This window comes from Lepisma saccharinum, chromosome 14, assembly GCF_977018435.1.
Source record: "Lepisma saccharinum chromosome 14, izLepSacc3.1, whole genome shotgun sequence".
Taxonomy (NCBI): domain Eukaryota; kingdom Metazoa; phylum Arthropoda; class Insecta; order Zygentoma; family Lepismatidae; genus Lepisma; species Lepisma saccharinum.
This window is the reverse complement of record NC_139242.1, coordinates 71,978,537-71,992,718: the sequence shown is the minus strand read 5'-3', so window position 1 is coordinate 71,992,718 and position 14,182 is coordinate 71,978,537. Positions and strand designations below refer to the sequence as shown.

The window sequence follows — 14,182 nt, the reverse complement described above, 5'->3', positions numbered from 1 at the left end:
TACAGGGCAAGTCTAAATGATGGACCCGATTACAGAAATTTATTCTGTGAAATCTAATAAACATATGTTATTGTGAGACATGCGCTTTGAAAGGTTAACTTTCAAAGTTTAGTTTCCACGCCACTTTCTACCGCTAGGAGTCAGCAGCGAGCAGCGAGCAGGAAAATGGCGTTGACTGGAGAACAGATATCTTTCTGTGTGCTTGATTTTCATGTGAACAAGTCTGTGATTAGTGTGCAACGGCATTTCCGTACCAAATATCGGAGAGAACCACCTACGGGGAAGGCCATTCGTAAGTGGTATGAACATTTCAGAGATTCGGGCTGCATCTGTAAACGAAAATCGACTGGTCGTCCGTCGACTGGGGAAGAGACAGTGGAACGAGTGCGCACATGTTTCGTGCGGAGTTCACAGAAGTCCACCTACCGGGCAGCGAGAGAACTTCAACTTCCACAGAAAACTGTCTGGCGGGTTCTGCGGAAACGTTTACAAATGAAGCCCTACGTCTTGCAACTAGTTCAAGCCTTAAAAGACACTGATTATGCTTTGCGCGCGTCCTTCTGTGCTGATTTCCTCGCATTAATGGAAACGGATGGGTTCTCTGAGAGGTTAATTTACAGTGATGAAGCAACTTTTCACCTTTCAACGAAAGTGAATAGACACAACGTAAGGATTTGAGGAACTGCTAACCCCCATGAATTTGTGGAACACGAACGCGATTCTCCCAAAGTAAATGCCTTTTGTGCGATTTCCCATGAAAAGATTTATGGGCCCTTTATCTTCATGAACGTACTGTGACAGGACTTGTTTCCCTTGATATGCTGCAAACTATGGCTCCTTCCACAGCTTGCAGAGGATAGCGCAGATTTCATTCTCCAATTGCATGGTGCCCCTGCGCATTACCATGGCAGCGTTCGGGACCATCTCAATGGGGCATTGGAACAACGTTGGATAGGCCGTGCATCTCCGGAGGATCAATCTCTCCTTCATTGGCCACCTTGTTCCCCGGACTTGAAGCCCATGTGATTTCTTCATGTGTGGTTTTGTCAAGGATCATGTTTACGTACCATCAATTCCAACAACATTGGATGACCTGCGTGCGCGCATCACAGCAGCCATTGCTGATATTTACCGCAACAAGCTACACAAGGTTTGGCAGGAGATAGATTATCGGCTTGATGTGTGCCGCGTTACGCGAGGTGCTCACATAGAACACTTGTGATTTGTTTGAAAAAAACTTTGACAGTTTACCTTTCTTAGCACATGTCTCACAATAGCATTTGTTTATTATATTTCACAGAATAAATGTCTGAAATCGGGTTCATCATTTTGACTTACCCTGTATACTAAAGATAAAGGGCAGACGTAGTTCACTGGAATGAAATTGCTATGAAGGAATTTTTGACTCTTTTAGAATTGCAACCTGTATATATTTGTGAAGCAGATGTAAGGGAGTATGAAAATCTGGAAGTTGAAAACTTGAAATGTAATAATGAAATTTTGAACAGCATGGAAAAGAGAAAATTAATTAAACATTCTATTTGTATAGAAGTGAAAATGAAAGGTAAAACTGTAAACTGCTTACTGGATTCCGGCTCTCAGCTATCGCTAATTTCTGCTATTACATGGAAAAAGATTACTTCTAGCGTGACTAGGCCTTCTCTAGAAAAGGTAGAGAACATTATGTTAATAGATTATAGTGGAAAGAACAAAACCAAAGTGATGGGGAAAACTGTAATACCGACTGTTCTGGCAAATGCTTGTTTGCTCATGGAATTTATTGTTGTTAGAGATTTGAATGTCTGCCATTCTGGGTAGCATTTTTTTATTCACTGTTGAAGTTACTCTTAATTTTCAAGAGAAAGAAATGTTATTTCAAACTAATAGTGGAAAAGTAGTTGTCGGATTTTTGCCAAGATGTGATTATGAAGAGAAGGGGAAAACTATGTCCGATTTGGTGACCGTAGCAGGTTTAGAAACTGGCGACGTTACAGACGCGAGTAATAGATTCACTTGATAACGAACCAACTGTGGGAAAGTATTATCCTGTTCCGTTTGCTCTGAGAAGAAGAAGTTAGAAAATAAATAGCCCAGTAGCAAGAAGATGACATTGTTGAGTTGGGACATTCTGCTTACCTCAACCCCTTGTTAGTGGTACCCAAGCCGCGTTCTGACGAGAAAAGGATAGTTGTGGATTTTCGTACTACTAACGCTAAAATCACACTGGAGCATAATAGAGTGAAAAGTTTAAAATATTGGCGAGCTTTCATAGCAAGAGGTATTTTACATCGCTTGATCTACGTGCAGGGTATTTTCAAATACCGTTAACAGAAGAAAGTAGAGACTGTACAGCCTTCATTTTTGATGGTGAAATGTATAAATTTAAGAGCTGCCTTTTGGAATTTCGACTGGAGTATCGGCGTTTACTAGTGCAATGAATCATGCTTTAGGCAATGTATCTGATTTTTGTATTGTGTATGTTGATGATATTTTAATTTTTGATTCAGACTTTGATGATCATGTAAATCACGTGTGTTTGATTTTAAAACGCATAAGGGACGCTGGAATGATAGCGAAATTGAAGAAAACAGAGTTTGGAAAATCTGAAGTTATGTTTTTGGGACATATTATCTCTGCAGAAGGAATAAAAGTTAACCCCGATAAAGTCAGGAGTATAGTGAAGTTACCGATCCCCCGTAGCAGAAAGGAAGTACAGAGGATATTAGGAAGCTTCGTGTGAGCCAAAAGGTCCCTGGTTCGATCCCGGGTTTCGGCACCATATAACATTAAAAGTTGTATTTAGCTTAAGAATGAGATTACTGCTTTCGTTCAAGCTAAATAGGATTTTCAGCTTTCTACAAAACCTGATTTGCTGTATAAAGCAGAAAAGAAAATAACCTTTTACAAACTTTTATTTCTGAAGTTCTAATTAACATTAAACAATTATGAAGGAGGTCCTTGGTAAGTCTCCTTCACCTGATTTACGTATACTGAAAGGTTCAGATACAGGAATTTACGGAGAGTGCCCAGATTGTATCGGTGAAGATTCAAAAATGTAACCATACTTAAAAACTAACACAAGATAGAAGCTAATATAACACATTGAAAAATATTACTCACGGTTGTATAGTTCAGCTCTCAACACTTAAAGAAGACTCACTATCAAAATCACTGAGCACTTAAATTCTTCAACTTCTGGTTAGCACTTCCACTTCATTCCTCCTGTCTGTATCCTTAAAAGGTTGCGGTAGAAGCTACCTCTCGCCGATTCATCACACCACAAATCTTTTCGTCTTTCAAACTACGAGTTCACCATTCGTGTTCTCTTTTGGGCTCGAACTATCTATGCACTTTTGTGTTTAGCAGTGACGAAATCTAAAAAAATGTCAACAGCTCGAACGACTGCAAACTTTTCGCGTTTTTTCAGCAACGCGCGCGCGCTCATCAACCACAAAGATCAGACGCTGTAACTCTCCTTCGCCGACAGATGCAACAAAACCCGCGCCCGAAATTCACGAGCGCTTATTTTCCATTGTCTTTTGGGAGTCAGTCTATTATTTAGGAGGGGAGTGAAGCAAGCATCTTTCATCCTTATTCGTTCCGAAGCATCAGTCCTACAACAATCGGTTATAGATGTCCCTTCCCCAAAAAAAGACATTCGATGGACTGCTCAAGGAGAGCTAATGTCTTTAGAAGTCTCTTTATCTCCTTAAATTTTCGACCAGACCTTGTATATACATTTTTATCAAACTCAGATTACAGTTTTCACATTTTTCTTTTTTGTATATATTTATAACATAATTGATACCAGTCAAATTTTCATCAGTTTAAAAATAATAATCATTTAGATTACTCCTTGAATAAAAAGTTCAAATAAAGATATAATAATTTCAAAAAATTTTTAAACTCTCTCTACATAATATGAAGAGCACCTTTAACAATACTGTTCAATCTTCCTTTACAACTTGTTAGTAATGATATATATTTTATTTAATTAATTACAATGATTTCACGACAATAAAAGTTCAAATTTTTACCGTTGAATCGCTTTTACAGTTGTTTTCTTTTGCATAAAACTAATTTTGAACACATAGTATCATTTTCATGTACCCAGCTTTTATCTTCAAAAATCATCAAACTCTCCAACTTGTTTTCAGAAATAGACATATTTTGTAAATTTTACAGCCTTTTCTTTATCATCAACCTGACTTTTTATGACTATTAAAAACAACATTTTTTTTAACAATCCTACTGTGAAATATGCCCTTCAGCTAGTTTTGGTAGAATAGTATCAAAAATTATTATTACTTTTACTACTATCTCAAATAGGATGCCAAATATGTATAAATTCCTTCAAAATAATCCTAAGTAGTAAACCTCATTATCATGCCATTAATAATTAGTGCTTCCCTTTTCTTCTTCTTTCTTCTACAAAGTATCAGCTAGCTCAATTTTCTAATTTAAGGAAATTCTCTCATCTTTAACATGTTGACTTTCTAATAGCATTGTATTATTCAGACTAGCAACAGAATTCTGCACATCAACATTTATTACATATCAGCATCTACATTAATATCATCAATAATTTTCGGTCCGCCTTCGACCTACTGTTTTTTCAACAACAACATTTCCGGTCAGCCTTCAACCTTGTATTCGTGTGCCTCTCTCACACTTTATCTTAATACACACTGACTTTTATCTCATATGTCCAAGAATTCTTTAACTCTTTCGCTGCGGTTGTCGCTTTTATGCACAGCACGCCAGGTGCCTTGCTCCGCGGAAGTCGCATTATTGCGAGTTCATACTTCCACTCGCTGCGGGTGTCGCATTTCTGAAGTACGTCGCTTTTAGTAGCCTTCTGACATCTGTTGATAGTATTTTGAACTATTTGAACTTGTAGTTTTGATTTTATCCGTATGGTGTCGCTAATTACGCCTCCGTTTAGAATTCTTTGACATACGAGCATTGAGTGCTCTGACATGTCAGTTTCAAATGCATGTTCGAATGTAAACAACATGGCTTCCTCAAGTCGTCAACACTTGTCTGATAATGATGTTACTCAACTGCTATTTACCGACTCAGAATCAGAAGGCGAATTAAGTTGTGACGATAATAGCGACAGTTTTTATGAGACTTCAAGTGGTGACAGTGATTGTGTAGTGTCTGCTGAAGAATTTATACCGCCGCCCGTAACATCCTGGAGCAAAGTGCAAAACAGCATTGATCTAGGTGCGGGAATTTCAAAATATCATACGACCAGGGACTACAGAATGGTTTGCCAGTGCAAGGAATGACTTTTGCAAGTTCTTTATAACATATTTTGCAATGTAATTTTGTAAAATTATTCTTTCTAAAAAAATGTGTTTTTTTCAAAATATCATACCACCAGACACTACAGAATGGTTTTCCAGTGCAAGAAATGACTTTTGTTAGTTATCTATAACATATTTTGCAATTTAATTATGTAAAATTATTGTTTCTAAAAAAAATGTTTGTAAAATTATTGTTTCTAAAAAAATGTTGTTGTTTTTTTCAAAATTTCAAAATTTTTCAAAATATCATACCACCAGGGACTACAGAATGGTTTTCCAGTGCAAGGAATGACTTTTGTAAGTTTTCTCTCATATATAATGCAATGTAATTGTGAAAACTATTTTTTTATAAAAAAAATATATTTTCAAATTTAATTACGCAGCCAAGGGATATTGTGTGCCAGAGAATTCCGCAGCGAAAGAGTTAACTTCATATTTTTATTAATGCTATTTAACCTTTGTTAATGCTATCTTCTCTTGCTTTCCGAAGAATTTTTCCAATTGACTTCCTCTGAGCACATCTGTACAACCTTCTTTCTCGTTCGTTCTTCATTCTTTATTTTGCAGCATCATAAACAGTTTAGAGGTTTACTTTCATATTTCTATCTTCCTTTTCTTTTTCTTATTACAAAGCTATTTTTCAATTTTACAATTTCTACCCGCTCATTGACGCAAATAGTTAGCAGCGCTTTTACCAAAACCATCATTCAACTTTCTAAATTGAACCATAACAAGTTTCACATAACCTGTACATAAAACAACTGACATAAAAGAACACTTTTTTTTTTAAATACTCAGCATTTCGTATACACAACTCTAAAAATACTTATCAACATTTAACAATTTCCACTCTTTTATCAAAAATATCTACATAAATTAGTGATTATCAACATTTCTACAAGTGAAATGGAAACTTTGTGATATTTTACTGAAATATACCAACTTTTGGAACACATCATTATCACTCGATAACTCAGAATATCCCTTCTTCATGAATTATCCGACTTGGTTGTTACATTTCTAAAGATCCCTGTTCGTCATAACTATATCATGCCTTTTCTTCCATTTCTTCTTCTTTTTTCTCTGCTTTTCATTTTTCTTCCTCTTCTTTCAACTTTCGACAAATAGAGAAACTGTTAGTCTGCCAAAACTATTGGTATTTTCTCTTATCTCTAAAGTCTTTTCTTTTCGTTTCCGGTTGTCCATTAGTATATTTTCCTCACTATGAGAATCATCACTAGTAACTTTCTTCCATTCTTTCCTGTCTGGTTTCTTTTGGGACTTTCTTTCACGCTCATCAGATGAACGTATTGCTCTCTTTTCTTGTTTCATTCTTTTCATACTTGGGTCTTTCTGCGCTGACATTCTTAGATCCTTTACGAACTTTCTTCTTCACTTTCACTGACGCTTTCTCAACTTTCTTTGCAGCTTTCAATTAATTTCTCTTCATTTTCTTCTCTTTCTTTACTGAACTATATCTAGGTCTCATTCTAATTTTCTTCCTTTTACTGATCAGAGTCATTTCCGGTATCGTCATACATTGTTTAACTTTACGGCACAGATCATTTTTCTGGGATTTTCCATAAAAATTTTCTTCTTTACTTATCACTTCATGAGACTGCTGTATTCCGAGCGACTCATCTTCAACTTGTTGCCTTTTCATTCCCAACACGCACACTCGTTCCTCTAGAGCCTGTACTTTCCAATCTGTCTCTTTTTGTTCATTTTCTATATCCACTTGTATTTGATCAGAATTATCTTCTATCTTTTCGCTGTTCTCACGGACCTCATTACAATCATCTTTTACTTAATCGATTCTGGCCTGAAATCGAACCTTACTTTCCTGGATAGCGTTCACCTTAACGATCTTCATCTCCAATACAGCTGATTTTCTCTGTTCTGGAACTGACATTAGATCACTCAATTTTTGTAAACCAACACTTACTTCTTTCATTTCCTGCCTACGTTCTTCCATCTTTTCGCATAATCTCTCCCATTTCAATCTATCCTGTTCCTTATTTTCTTCCCATTTCAGCCTATCTTGTTCCTCTTTCTGTCTCCGTTCTAACCTATCCTGTTTCATCATCGATACAATTGTACTTAAAACATTATTTCAGTGTCCTGATAAATGTCAACTTGACAACCAAATTCGTCACTTTCTTTCGAAACACCCTGTTCTTTTTCGTCTATATTTTCATTATCATGAACTTCATTTCCAGCTCCGTTCTTGCACTGCTTGCAGGAAAAATCTTTCTTAACGCAATATTTATGCACCCATTGTTTACAGTCTGAACAATCAACAATCTGCCGCAACAAGAAGCTTTCCGTATCGTTCGAGCCATGCTGCTGCCACACGAAAGCAAGTTACAACACAACAATAAATGTTTACATAAACATTGCCGACAACTACGCAATAAAATGCCTGTTTTTTTTCTTCTCTTTTCTTCTTTCTTTCACCAAGACAATCTAAGGCAACTCCCTGGAGTTTCGGGCACCATATAACATTAAAGTTGTATTTAGCTTAAGAATGAACTTACTGCTTTCGTTCAAGCTAAATAGGATTTTCAGCTTTTTACGAAACCTGATTTGCTGTATAAAGCAGAAAAGAAATTAATCTTTTATAAACTTTTATTTCTGATGTTCTAATTAACATTAAACAATCATGAAGGAGGTCCTTGGTAAGTCTCCTTCACTTGATTTATATTGAAAGGTTCAGATACAGGAATTTACGGAGAGTGCCCAGATTGTATCGGTGAAGATTCAAAAATGTAACCATACTTAAAAACTAACACAAGATAGAAGCTAATATAACACATTGAGAAATATTACTCACGGTTGTATAGTTCAGCGCTGTACTTTTAACTTTGTAATGATCGACGCTAAAAAGGCCATATATTTGAGAGCTCTCAACACTTAAAGAAGACTCACTATCAAAATCACTAAGCACTTAAATTCTTCAATTCTGGTTAGCACTTCCACTTCATTCCTCGTGTCTGTATCCTTAAAATGTTGCGGTAGAAGCCACCTCTCGCCGATTCATCACACCACAAATCTTTTCGTCTTTCAAACTACGAGTTCACCATTCGTGTTCTCTTTTGGGCTCGAACTATCTATGCACTTTTGTGTCGAAATCTAAAAAAAATGTCAACAGCTCGAACGACTGTAAACTTTTCGCGTTTTCCTAGCAACGCGCGCGCGGACATCCATCACAAAGACAAGACGCTGTAACTCTCTTTCGCCGACTGATGCAACAAAACCCGCGCCCGAAATTCACGAGCGCTTATTTTCCATTGTCTTTTGGGACTCAGTCTATTATTTAGGAGGGGAGTGAAGCAAGCATCTTTCATCCTCATTCGTTCCGAAGCATAAATCCTTCAACAATCGGTTATAACATTATTACATTACGGTGCTGACGACCCTTCGTGAGAGAGTAAGAAGACAGCGAACTGATTTGTGGAAAAACAAGTAATAGATTCTTCATCAAGACAATGCTCCTGCCCACACGGCATTGTCAGTCAAGGTTTTTTTTTGGCAAGCATGGGATCCCAGTGTTAGAACATCCACCCTATTCGCCGGAACTCGCTCCGTGCGACCACTTTTTATTCCCAAAGGTCAAATCAGCACTGAAAGGAAGCAGATTTACGACCGTAGAATCTGTGAAAACAGAAGTGACGGAGGTCATGAACATGGTTTCAGAAAATGATTTCCAGCACTGCTTCCAGCAATGGAAGATTCGTATGGAGCGGCGTATCGATAGTGCAGGGGAGTACTTTGAAGGGGATAATGTTCGTATTGTACAAAATAACCAGTAAAAGATTGTGTAGCAACAGTCCTGTTTTTTTCTAGCCACACCTCGTATACTGTCTTTGCCTCCCCAGTTTTGGCACCTTGCCCCCCGGTTTTGAAACCCAATCGCCGCCACTGGTTAGAACCAATGTTATAAGGTACTTAGAGGCGAAAGGGAATAGTCTAGTTTACTGACTGGTAACATAATACAAATTTGCATACAAAGAAGAACTTACTTACCAAAATGAAATAGGAAATACGCCACTTAGTGCCCCCCCCCCCCAAAGCAAAAAGCTAAATTCGCACAGTGGTGCCACAGCAAGACAGTGAAAAATCTCAATAGGTATGCCGTCATAAAATGTATAATTTACTCTACAAAGGAAGACGTATCAAAAACTCGAAAGGTATTAGATGTACTTTCTCGGTATACAGGGCGATTCAGAATTCCTATTACACACTTCTAAGGGTTGTAGATGGGACTTAGTAGATCAAGTAAGTACAACTATGCTTCAAAGCAATATTTTAATAACATTCCAATAAAAATCATGCTGGTAGTAAAACTTTAAGTATTAAACATTAATACTTCAAATTTATGAATATTTTTTTTTTAAAATTTCAGACTATATTAAGCTTCTTATATAATGTTATATTCTCCCATCTAGTGCTAAAAATTGAATTAATGTTGTTCAATAGCTCTAATCAAAGGGAAAAAATTATGCGCAGTAGGTAAACCACGTGATAGAGCACGTTTTAACGTTTTTTCAATAATAAGGTTTTGTAACATTACCTCAGCATATTTCAAACTTGCAAAGAAAATGCTGACACCTTGGGTTCAGTGCGATGCCTCTTTCCCTTCATTAGAATTGCAGAAAATAAGTTTTGTTTATATAAAAAATATATATAAGTAAATACCCTTGAGAATTGTTTTCTAGAAATAGAACATGGTTGAGGAATGATATTCTAATGAATGAACTAAAGAGGTCTTGCTACGTACAGTGTCCTCTGTTATCAAACTATTACATCAGAAGACTGTTTGTTCTAGCAGTGTAAAAGTACAAAGTAGGTGAAAATGACATTTTAATTTCAAACAATCGAATAGAAACTGCAGTGAGATATTTTGCCTAGTTTGTACAGTAATAAAAATAATGATACTAAACAATGTTCATTGTTCTCGTCGTGTTATCGTGAGATTATTAGTTTTATTTTTCTTGAATTATCTGCCAGTGCCGATGTCCGCTTCTGTTGAGTCCCTAGCTACGTGGGCATACAGGGGAACGAAACAGCTGATGCAGACGGCCAAGTTCTCGTCCACCTGCTGCCACCTTGCGACCTGCAACGTTTTTCGTTGTTGCTTTCTTGACACGTTGATACGCCTTGTTTATTTTGACTATATGTAATATTTTATTTGTTTTCTGTTAATTTCACAGAAATCTGTTTGATTTATTTGTTAGTTTCAATACTGCTGTTTGTGTTGATTTAAATTTGTAATTTTTGCTGTATATTTGTTACACGCAATTTCCGGTTTATAAACATTTGTAGAACTGTCCAATCTTTTATTCATCCCGTTGCCGGGACAACAGTAAAACTAAGTTGAGTTGCATGAGATGATGTTAAATTTGTGAAAAACACTGTTATAAAGGAAAAGTCGCATCTTAATTGAAATGTGATTGTGTTTGTGAATATTGTTGTTATTTTGCAGTGATTGTTTAAAGGTGAAATGTGTTATTAAATTTGTAAAATGGCAAGAAGCTATTTCTTTTTCAAATCGTTACGTCCTGAGAATGCTCAGTGTAGCATAACATTAAGGAGAGTCTCATAACTCCGCCGCACCGGGAGATTGGGTAGCTACCGTGACGTAGTGATCCAGTGGCGAACACCAGAAAGGAACGTCACAGGTATCTCCTTTCTTCTGCTTTACTTCCGTACAGGGGAACGAAACAGCTGATGCAGACGCCCACGTTCTCGTCCACCTGCTGCGACCATTTTCGTTGTTGCTTTCTTGACACGTGAAAGGACGAGTGGGATGCGGAAACGGGGAACACGCTTCACGCTATTAACCCCACCACAGGTGCATGGCGTTCCTCGTCCCGTCCCTCTCGTCCAGAAGAAGTTCATCTCACTCGACTGCGTATTGGACACAGCCGTCTAACGCATGGTCACTTGCTGCAAGCGCTGAACCCTCTGATGTGTCGTGTTTGTAACGTGGTTTTAAGTGTTCGGCACATTCTTATTGAATGTGCCGACTTAGCTATCCTCAAACGCTGTTTGTCATCCCTGTTGGGCGATGACAACTTAGCTATCCTCAAACGCTGTTTGTCATCCCTGTTGGGCGATGACAACAGTGTTTTATCCAACGTTTTTAGATTTTTGCGAGGAGCTGTCTCTTCCACCGTCTGTGAGGAAGCTTTTAATAGATTCTGACTTTTTAATGTGTTGTGCTTGTTTTGTCCAGGTCTATTTACAACCTTGCAGTTTTTAATTTTTCCCAAGGGGCGTTTTACACCACTTACTTCAGATAAAGGGATACACAGAAGGGTGCAAAATGGCCTTAAGTGCCAAAACGTTTAATTAATTTATTCATTCATTCTTGAATTACTAATTTCTGTTTTCTCCATTTATTTCCGAGACATGCCACTCGTCTAAGAGAGAGGGGGAAGATATCTAGGACCGATCTACAGCCACAACCTGAGAGAACTAGGAAAGAATAGAATAAAGGGAAGAGACAGAGAGAGAAAGCCAACATGGCTTCAATTTATGATCACAGCAACAGTAGGATTGTATACTACACCAATAACACCAACCAGCGTGTACAGCACATAAATCTGGAAAAAGAATAGCCATTCTTGCATCAACAAATAGATGATCTAATCTGAGATCTGGACATTAAAAAAAACGCTGTCCATCGTAGCTGAAAGTGAACAGCACCATTGGATATTCCTGTAAGCACAACCTGGACAAGCAACTATATTTCTCGAGTTTCTGAAATTCTATTCTTTTCAAGTGTTTTCAGTAGATGTCTTAAAATGTGGTAATGCGAATTAAATGCTTTTGATTCCTACCATAGACTTTTGAAGCCTTTAGCCCAACATGTTTGCTATAAACGTTACTTTTAGAAATAAAAACTATTTTAGAATTTAAAAATATTCGTCTACAGCGCCACAAGATAAACTAAATTCCTGAAATGAGTGTTACAATTAAAGGGATCAGGTGCAAAACTGGTAAGTTACATTTTGGTCATTTCTGAGTTCATTAAGAAAAAATGTTGTTAGAAGCTACACTGTTGTGCTTACCAATTTCACAAGGCTTCACTGAGTACAAGGCAAATTGTATGACATGGCATTTTCACTCGAAAATTGAAGGATGGCACATTTCACCTTGTAACTCAAAAATGACCAAAGTGTCACTTACCATGTTTTCCACCCGAGCTCTTCAATTATAGTCAGAGACGACCCCAAATAAATCGTACATGTGTAGGCAAATATAAATAGTGAGAGAGGCATTCATAAAATATTAATGATACGATTTATGGTATGAGTAGGGGCAGTGGCTGCGATTGAGTTCCGAAACTAAGGGGGCAAGGTGCAAAAACGTGGGAGGGCAAGGACAGTTTACTATTCCTTGGTACATAAGGTTTAGCATTGTGCTGGGGCAAAAATGGCAAAAAAGTGGGGATGGCAACTGACCCAGCGCACACCCTAATCGGCCGCCACTGAGTAGGAGATAAGCTGAGAAACACTGAGTGAGAGAGGAAGCCAAAGACAGAGAGGGAAGAAAAGGAAGGTAGGAGGATAAAGAGAGGAAGGGGAAGAGAGGCAATGAGGATAGAGAGAAGGGAGGGTAAGAGTGATATATATGTACACATGTCAACAATGAAACCACCGATATATCTTCATTACATAGAAACTGCTACTGACACAAATATATATCAAGGTGTCTACCAAAATAACAAATCGAAAATTCATGACTTTTTCTTCACTTTCTTTTAACCTCTTTCTTAATATTTATTTAATAGGTCCCTACTTAGATACGGTTATAAATTAAGAAAATATGTATTTTTATTCAATAAAAAAACACTACCACAAGTCCGGTTAAGATATAAAAACTGAAGCTGTACTTTAAAAAGAGATTTATTAGACTTGCTTTAATTATTAATGCATGTAAAAATAAATGCTTCAGACTTCATCCTGGATGGGAATGGCCACATTACTTTATTTATATTTTTACAAAACTTCACGCACGTAAGAATGTAATTCTTAAGAAACAAAATGAACAAATCTTTAACACAACTCAATACAATTTTAGTTTTCCAAATATTCAATTATATCAAATCCCAGTACAGGTATATAACAATGTAAATTCTCTACACTGTACAAAATAGCAAAAATTCATGACAAGCATAATTTCTTGACCTATCTGTTAATTTCTTGGCTGCTAGACACAACAGTAAACTATTCTCTTAAAATTCTTTTACCCTGAGCTATGCTTTCCTACAACGGTTGCTTGGGATGTAAGTAATCTATCCACCCATTACAACACATACGTAAATATAAACATGTTCATGTAACTGAAAGTATATTTCAAATTTGAATAATATATTTGAACTCACCTGCTTTCTCGGATAGAGTTTTGTAAGGTATAGTGCTCTGGAAATTGAATGGAGAAAATATATTTAAATTGTATATTATACGTAACGTATATTATTCTTGCAAATATAACACATAAGAATACGCAATATGTTGTACCTTATGGGAAAAATAGGAAAATAGATCTTTGTTTCCCGAAAGTTTACTGTAAACTTATAGACACCTGGGATTTTGTGCTGTCTTTAAACAGTTCAAAGCTGATTTTTTTAAAAAAGATATTAGGATTCTGTTCCTTCGTACTTATTTCGTGTATTTGCTCTTACTTAATTCTCCCCAAATCGCAGAACTAATTGAAGGGCTAGGGTGTAAAACATGGTAAGTGTCATTTTGGAGTGCAAAGTGCATCATGTAGTCCATCGTAAATGGAGTCGAATCGTACTCTAAGTGTTTCGTTTCGTCAACAGATGACAAGAGCTAGACGTGTTAGAAGTTATGGTATCT

The 14,182-nt window shown here is 36.9% G+C and overlaps 1 protein-coding gene across 1 annotated transcript in view; it reads right to left on the bottom strand.

Annotated features, from left to right (window-relative positions):
* Positions 1-13,735, bottom strand: part of LOC145998611 (putative inorganic phosphate cotransporter) — an 82,498-nt gene extending 68,763 nt beyond the window's left edge. Inside the window, exon 1 of the mRNA XM_083135064.1 lies at positions 13,705-13,735. The gene's annotated coding sequence lies outside the window, so the exon portion shown is untranslated. The remainder of the gene's footprint in view (positions 1-13,704) is intronic.
* Between the last annotated feature and the right edge of the window lie 447 nt (positions 13,736-14,182).